Here is an 8,741-nt window from a genome sequence, read left to right as displayed (position 1 = left end):
TACCGCGCGCGACACGATTACTGAACCAAACTGACTGATAACTGCCTCAAGTCTCATACATTTTTGCCGGTCTGCTGGTTTATTTTATATTTGGATGAATGTCTGAATCACAATATTGAAATGTAACTTTGAAGAATTAATTTCCCACATGAAGACAGAAATACTACTCAGAACATTTCCCTATTTCCTGTGCACATCTTACAAGGTGACAGACAATCTCCGCCAGCTGCCTGCTGTTGGTACTTTAACTTCAAAGAAACCTTGATTTAAGTTTATGTACATACAATATACACTACACATCACTTGAAAAAATCTTTTTATGCTATCTTATGGATGAATGACACTATCCAGGCGACGGTCACCGTAAAACAAATTGCATCCTTCAAATAACAGACATATGACCCATTTTATTATATCTAAGTAAGTATACCAAATATCAAACAACAATTATTTTTATACATATATGCTTCTACCATTACATTATATTTTTGGATAAATAAGTACCAAAGTAATGAGAAAATTGTAATTATCACGTGAAGTCTATGCGTCGCCATATAATTATATGTATATTTACTTTTGGGGAACGTAACCTGGAAAGTGTAACATCAATATTACATACATACATACATAAACTCACGCCCGTAATCCCTAATGGGGTGGGCAGAGCCACAAGTAATCCAAAGACAACTTGCAGCCACTGTTGATACGAAGTCCAAAGACAACATCAATATTCATCAACATTAAGTATTATATTTCTAGTGTGTACTGTGAATGCATATTTTTGTGTAAGTAAAGTATATTTATTGTACATAGTACTTATATTATTTTATAATGTATAATCTATCTATTTTCGCGATACACTGCAGTCTGTACATTTGTATTATGTACAGGGTGTTTGTGACATCGTAACGAATACTAAGGGCGATGATTCAGACCATGATTCTTTAGTTAATACCAAGTGTCCGTCGCAAAATTCATGAAAATTTTAGTCTGAGAATCTTCGTCTGAATCATCTGTAAAAGTCTTCGTATACCGGTTTTCGGGTAGTGACATCACTACCTTTTCTGGAAGATAGCTTTTGGCGATGAGGCAGTCTTTGCCTACTTTTAGATTTTCCGTGTGCCTGCTCTGTGTTTGTGTGTTTAATAACGTGTTTATTCGTTCATTAAGCTTCAATATGGCGTCTGACTTATTTTTATTCTAGGTGGGCCTCGTAAGTGGTGGAAAACGTGTTGTTATCATCAGCCGTAGTCGGGGTTGTTGAATGCGCTGTTGTAATCGGGGTTGTTGAATTATCCGGTATCGCATACGGGTTGGTTGAAGTGCCCGTTGTCGTATTCGTGGAGAATAAGTTATTTCTTTAAGTATTCGAGTTCGTGTCCCATACTTAGTTCGCAAAATTTGAAAAATATGTCTACTATCCCCTTTAGCTGTAGCTTCCCATGTAACTGGTGTCTCTACATCGTCTGATGGGGGTGCAATAGAAGTTATATTAGAATTAGTCTTAATTGTTGGTTTATCAATATTGTTGCATTCAAAAAATTGAATGCGGTTATATTCTGAAAAATAACATAAAAAAATATTTTGAAATCGTAAAAATACACATAAACACAAATAACCAGGGATATCTCCCCCCTCCCGTACTCCCCTTCCCCAATTATAATCACCATTCATAACTTTCGTCTAAGTGCCAACCTACTTTTAAAAACAAATTAAGTATGACGAGTACTGACCCATTTTTGTCCTACAGTTGTATTCATACATATCACAGTCGTCCAAAAATTTTCTCTTCAGTGAACTTTTCGCTTCACGTCCACAAACTTCCAATCTCGTGTGGTTACAAGCTTTTGCCAAGATGCAAAAACTTACAGACTGCAAGTAAATATAATAAATAAATTTGTAAATAGCCCACAAATCGTCTCACTGCTGATGGGATCCCCCCCTATCAGAGGAGGACAAAAAGCAAAATAATCGGTAAGTACTTAATTTAAATATATGTACTTATATATTTATAATTCTTTAAATAATTCAAACAAAACATACTTTATCCCAATGCTGCATTGTACGAGAAATCACCAACATTATCACAAATAATATGATAATGAATTTTAACATTGATTAAACTTGCAATAAAATCGCTACAGCTTACATATGAAATGATTTATGAAATATGTAGTATTTAAAAATACACCGCTTATACTACAACTTGAAACAACAAACATGCCTACTAGTACTTTATATAATAACAAAACACCTAGCAAAATAAAATGTAATGTTCGATAAACTTGAAAAGGCTTTAGTGCCATGTGTGTAATAAACTTGCCTAAACTCAATGTACATTTCAGAAATATTACGCAAATAATCCAAACGCAAAAAAGGATTTTTTGAAATAAAACTCAAAACAGCTCTGCTTTAAGTATTATATTAAGTAAATCTAATTTTGTCCTCACTTCTGTATAAAATCTGAAGAGTCATTTTCTCCACGTAATTCTTCTACAACTTTCAAGGGCCTCCCCGGTTTCCAGGCGACACCTTTGACTATTTTCACCATTTTGAGTCCAGCCTTCATAAAAGTCTCCGTCTTTAAAACGACAGTATGCATGCTGAACTCACTATCAGCTGTGGTTTCTCGAGTTTTCGCTTTGAATGTTTTGTGACTGGGCTTCTTGTGTTTAGTTGGATGACCTCGTGGGCGCGTGCGCATCGGGGTGGTGGGTGTGGTGGTCCTGGTGCGGTAAGTGCTGCGGTTCCTGCGTCGGTGCCGCGGCTGAGGGGTGTACCTCCTCTTGCCTTTCAACATGTTCATAGGCAAGGTATGCCCCGGTGTCAGCATCCTGCGGCCTTCCCGACGCCGGTCCACGAACATATACTTGTCTCCCATGCGGTGAAAATTGTGATCCGGGCAAGTTGGGTGCGAAGGACACTTCTGAGTGGAACAAATCTGCCTATTCGAGAAGCAGTCAGAATAATTGACAATCTCGTAATCTGAAACCAAAAATAAAACGCTTGATCACTAGAAACCTTTCGCCTACACAAGGATATATACATATACGTACTTACTATTACAAATATTCATTTTTTCAAGACATGAAATTTGGTTTTACATATGTACTTAAAACAGAAACTTATTAGTGCTCCAGCTTATTCCATAATCCTAACTAAAAGGTGTAACAAATGAAACAACTAAAATTTTTTCCCTATTTATTAGTTAATAAAGAACTTTATCCAATAAAATATAAATGTACTTAATTAAAACATAACATAAGTTAATTTTACGGATGTGCGAGAGACGCTGTTTAAGTGGTAGTTAATACTTTTACTTTTAATTTCCGATTTGTTCACAACTAAGTAAGATTTAGAGGCAAATTTATTTGATTTTATCAGATTTATTAGTTTTTTGGGAATCCCTCCAGAACCCTTTCACCACTTTTAGCATTTTTTTACCAAATCTCATTACAACTTCTTTTTTCAGTATCACCGAATGGACGGAAGGATCCGAAGCAGTCGTGGGATGTTTTGTAGTTGTAATAGTATTTTGCTGTTCATGTATCGATGGAACGTATAAAGGCTTTTTATTAATAGTTCTTGTTGGGTTGGTAGCTTCTGTCGCAGATGTAGTTTCAGTTGTAACGATATCACCAGCAGTACTAATAGTGCTAAGATCATACATTTCAGTTGTTGGACCTGGTTCTGAACTTATTGCAGCAGCTCTGGGAATCATTGCAGCTTCTGTAGCAATTGTTGGAAATGCACTTGTTCTTGTAGGAGCAATTTTTGGAATTATGGGGGTTGATGAGACAAGGCTTTCTGCCCCTGAAGTTTCTGCAATTCTTCCAACAATCGTGTGTTTGTGAGCCCTGGCATAGATTCTCTGTAATTCTCCTGAAACAGTGTGTCCTTTCGTTGGCTTCAGTAAATTTAAAATCTGTTTTAATGGCAACCCTTGTGAAAAGCTACGATCCAATAATAATCTACTACTGTCTCGTTTCTGAATGTACACATTGCCAATGGTTGAACCAAAACGCTGCTGCTTAAGTAATGGCATATCATAATGAGGCTTGTGTTTATAGTTATTGTGTAACCCAGAATATATCTTGGTTTCTCTGTTCGTTTTATGTTTCGTCGTCTTGCGTTTTCTTTTCTTTTTAGACTTCCGCTTAAAGTGGTGTTTATGCCTATGTCGGTATGAACTGGGAACTTCTGGAAGATCCGCAAGATCTGCTGGAGTAGGTGTTTCCGGGGATATACGCATCATTCTTCTAGCTGCTGCTGTGACGAATACATAATGTTGACCCGCTCTGTGGAAGCGGTGGTCGGGGCACGTGGGCTTGGAAGGACATGGCATGGCCGTCTGGCATGGCTGCTTGTTTGAGAAACAGTCCGAATAGTTCACTATTTCGAAATCTGAAAACAAATAAATGATTAAGTAACTCAAAATTTGAAACAGCAACAAGCGTGACTAATCGTGTTACTATAAATACACACGCCAATATTAAGATTCACACAATGAACTTCAACCTACCTACATTATCACCGATACTACAACACCGTGGACACCAATTTACACCACAGTTATTATAGGTTCAATACACAACGTAAATTAATTTTATCTTCGAACCAGATATTGAAATTACACGCGAGGCAAGTGCGAAAATTTAACATCAAATATTTACATAAATCACTTTTGACGCTTGTTTAAAAGTTTGTTTAAATAATTAATTATAAATATCACAAATATTTAGTTCTACGAAATATTCATTATAATAGTCAAACTGTGACTTAGTAATCCATCAAGTGAATATTGATTTCAGTAAGTACCTATACTTACTAATAGTAAGTATATGTAAGTACCTAAAGCAACGCTTTACACTATACGGTAGTTTTATTGGGTTAGGTATTTCATTCTTAGGAAACATATTTAACAATATTACACTGATAAATCTAAAAGTTCACAACCTTCCCATATTGTATTGAAAACTTCACAAAATAGAAAAGAAACGATTTCCAGTTCTTACTAAATCAACTTACGCACAGATAGTTATACGCCCCTAGCAAGCATCAGACATTATGATGCCTACATTAATTATTCTACATTTTAATTACTTAAGTAAATCTTTCTGACGTGGTGACGGACGGTTAACTGAGAATTAAAAAATCTCGGCATGTCAAAAGATCGCGAAGAGTGAAAATCTATTATCCGAGCCCATAATAAGTTGTATGTATGCCGGACAAGGAGCTTGGTCAAAGCAAAGACCTTATTCATATACATCTCAAAGATATTGTAAAAAACTGTACGGAAGGATAACGTCCCAGAGGATGTTATCATGCTAGATGATAGGCCATATAGGCGATAGGCTGATCACCAGCCAGTCAGTTACCAGCAATGTGTGCAGTTGACACTGTATCTTGTTCTTTGCGCAACAGGACACCAGGTGAAGTAGTGTTTCTGCACATATTTTGTTGGGTGCGCGAACGTGGTTGTGCCACTGTGTCCAAGTAAGATATGGCCCTTCACACACATTATGTCACGTCAATTAAAATTAAAACTATTCTAAGACGGTTCTCACACTGCCCCGCATGATGCAGCGTAACGCGTGGATGCGTGTTCTTCCGTTGCTTGTAAGTATCTCCGTTTGTATAGAAAACACGCACAGTCTAACACACAGAAAATGCATCGGCATGGACACGCGTGGATACATGTTCTGTGTGTTAGACCGTGCGTGTTTCGCATCCACGCGCTACGCTGCATCATGCGGGACAGTGTGAGAATCGCCTAAGATACACACCCAAGTCGTTGTCACAGTTAAATTCAAACAAATCGCACTCATCCGTAAACACCCGGAACTGCTGCGCGAGTTCGTCTCTCCCGCACTCTGGGATCCATGTGTGATTGCAAAAGTCCGCCAACAAACACCAACTCAGTGGCTGGAAACCAACAACGGTTATGGGATCAGTGAGTATCAGAGTTCCTATTGAGCCACCAAAGGCCCCTCACATCATATCTCATGTAATGACTACTAACTTTGGTACTTAAGTGAACAGCAACCGGGCCTGACAGCGTATCATATCAGCGAATTATCTTATTTTTCAAACAACCAAGTGATTTCATTAACAAAGTTGGCTTGACCAATACTACCGTTAGTCTAGCCAAGTTAATGCCATTTGCGGCAAATCTAAAATAAGTCACGTCAAAAATAACTAATACCAAATGTCACGACCTAATAGAAAGCTCGGTAAAGCGTGAGTACTTAGTTACAAGTTGGACATCTCATTAGCCTAACTTTATAAATCATCTTCGCTTATGTTACGTCGTTATGATATGACACTTCATAACAAACATTAGGTACTCACAGAAAACATACCATCCCCTCTGATAACCCCGGAGGGATAGCCAAAGGTGTATAGTATACCCACCCACAACTACTCCTCGCCAGCTATGTTTAAATCCCTTGGAATAGGGGGCAAGCTTAACTATCTATGATCTAAACATGAATTCAATCTCATAAAATCTTCCGGCCAAGTAGTTAATGCTATTTACAGAAAATCTTCAACAAGTCACCTCAAAAAAAAATCATAAAATCGAATCCAGTGGTTACATTACTCACCCATATAAAATGTTGATTGGACGGAATGGGGACGAAAAATACACCTGTAAAGAGTCACAATCGTTATCGAATTTCTTTTTTCCATTAACCTCCATTACATTAGTCTATTTGCATTGCTATATGCTAGATGTTCCTCAAAAACAATTATAGATGGCGCTGTAAAGATGTTCCTTCGTTTAACCATCTAATTTCAAGGATGACATTATGCATTTATCTTTGTTATCAGGTATAAATTATGATCCTTTTTATTACACCCAGGCACAAATACGTCTTCCACCCATTACTTATTATTCTGATCAAAGTATAGAGAAGCAATGTAGGTAGCAACATGATTTTATACACAATGTTGTATATGCCCGAGGAATGAGAAAATAGATAATTATCACGTTATATCTTGACAGGGCCTTCTATATATTTTTGGGTAACATAGCCTAGAAAGAAAGATAAGAATACTCATCAGAAAGATAGACTTACCTAGAATAACTATTAAATCAGGTTTGAAAATGTTATGTAACGTCATTGTGCCGCCATTTTATTTATATTTATACACTTATTGTATAATAAAACAAACCAAAGTGTGTTGGTGAACGTAATCTGCCTATGAAATTGAGTTTTTCGGATTTACATAAATTCGGCTACAATGTAGATTTTTTATTGCTACGATAACTGCAACATTGTTCTGTAATACTTTTAAATTGTTACACAAGTAAATACCCCACATAAATACACATACATACATAAACTCACGCCTATTTCCCACCGGGGTAAGCAGAGATACAATTCCGTTTGCTTCGATCCTGACTAACTTATCTCGCTTCCTCCACATTCATCAATCGTTTCATATACGCAGGCCGGTTCAGAATAGACCATACTGAATCTTTCCTCCAACAATTCCAATTTAGTCATTGTGCGTCCTTCTAGGTCTTCCGCCGCCAGCCCCACCACCAACCGTCGCTTTATATACTGCTTTCGTAATCCTGTTATCCTAAATCCGCTCTATATCAAAATCAACTTAACATTCGTTTCTCAATCTTAGTCACTATATCGTCTTTTACACCACATCTCATCAAGCTAATATCAGAAAGAAAATATCAAAGATGATAAGTCATAACATGCAGTACTTTATCAAGACCGAATAAATAATCTTATAGTAAATCAAACAAGTACCTATAAACATGAGTAGGTACATTCCAAGAAGCTCTTTGAAATAAATTGCACAACATTTTCTCCGACGAGAAATAACTTTAAATTCCGACGACGATATTATACGTACACGAACGAAACTGAAAGTAGTAAATACTACGTAGTAGTAAGGTAGTAGTAATATTTAACTCGAATAATATGTGTACACTTTGAAACGTTTGAATTAAATCTGTCTTCCCACGTACATTTACATAACTGATGCAAAAAAATAATAACGAAGTAATAAAATATTTAATATTATGCTAACATATCAATTTATCACTAGTTCCGTATAAAATCATCAAAACACGTTTCCGGAAGTATAGACTAGGTACCACCTAGACCGGAATTTTGTAAGTTCAAGTCGGTACGGTGCACTGCCCGCCAATGTCAATCGCGAGGTCAACCGGTTCGATTCTCGCCTCCGTACTCAACGGCTTTAATAAAAACATACAAAGCTTTAAAACGGGTTATGAACTGAGAAAAAGGTTAATTTATTCATAGTCGCAATCACAAAGTCAGCATTTTTCAATCTCATATTTTACCAGTTCACGCAGCGCTTATTACGGTAATGAAAAGCCATAATATTATTTTATGAGAAAAACATTTTCTTATTTCAGATAAAATTGCTTTCTCTTTCATTGGGAATCTAACTTAATCTGTTCAGAGAATTCTATAGAGGTTGACTTGCATTCGAAGAATAAAGTAAGTATTATAGTTTTGTCAATGCTGGGTAAGTTGGAATAACGTCGAATTTGAGTATCTATAAACATGGAAGGGTAAGTCACAGTTGAAATACTGAGTCAGTACTACAGGTCGAAGCCCGGGACGTGTGGAAGCTAAGCTCCGGTATTGCTCCACCGCCCACATACAGCGCTCATAGCTATCGCTCGCATCGACCCCATTTGCCTCAGGGCTACATGTGGACGTGACTATTGCACTTTTTCCTCAACA

Source organism: Pectinophora gossypiella, chromosome Z (assembly GCF_024362695.1).
Source record: "Pectinophora gossypiella chromosome Z, ilPecGoss1.1, whole genome shotgun sequence".
NCBI classification, from domain to species: domain Eukaryota; kingdom Metazoa; phylum Arthropoda; class Insecta; order Lepidoptera; family Gelechiidae; genus Pectinophora; species Pectinophora gossypiella.
Note: the sequence above shows the minus strand (reverse complement) of the source record.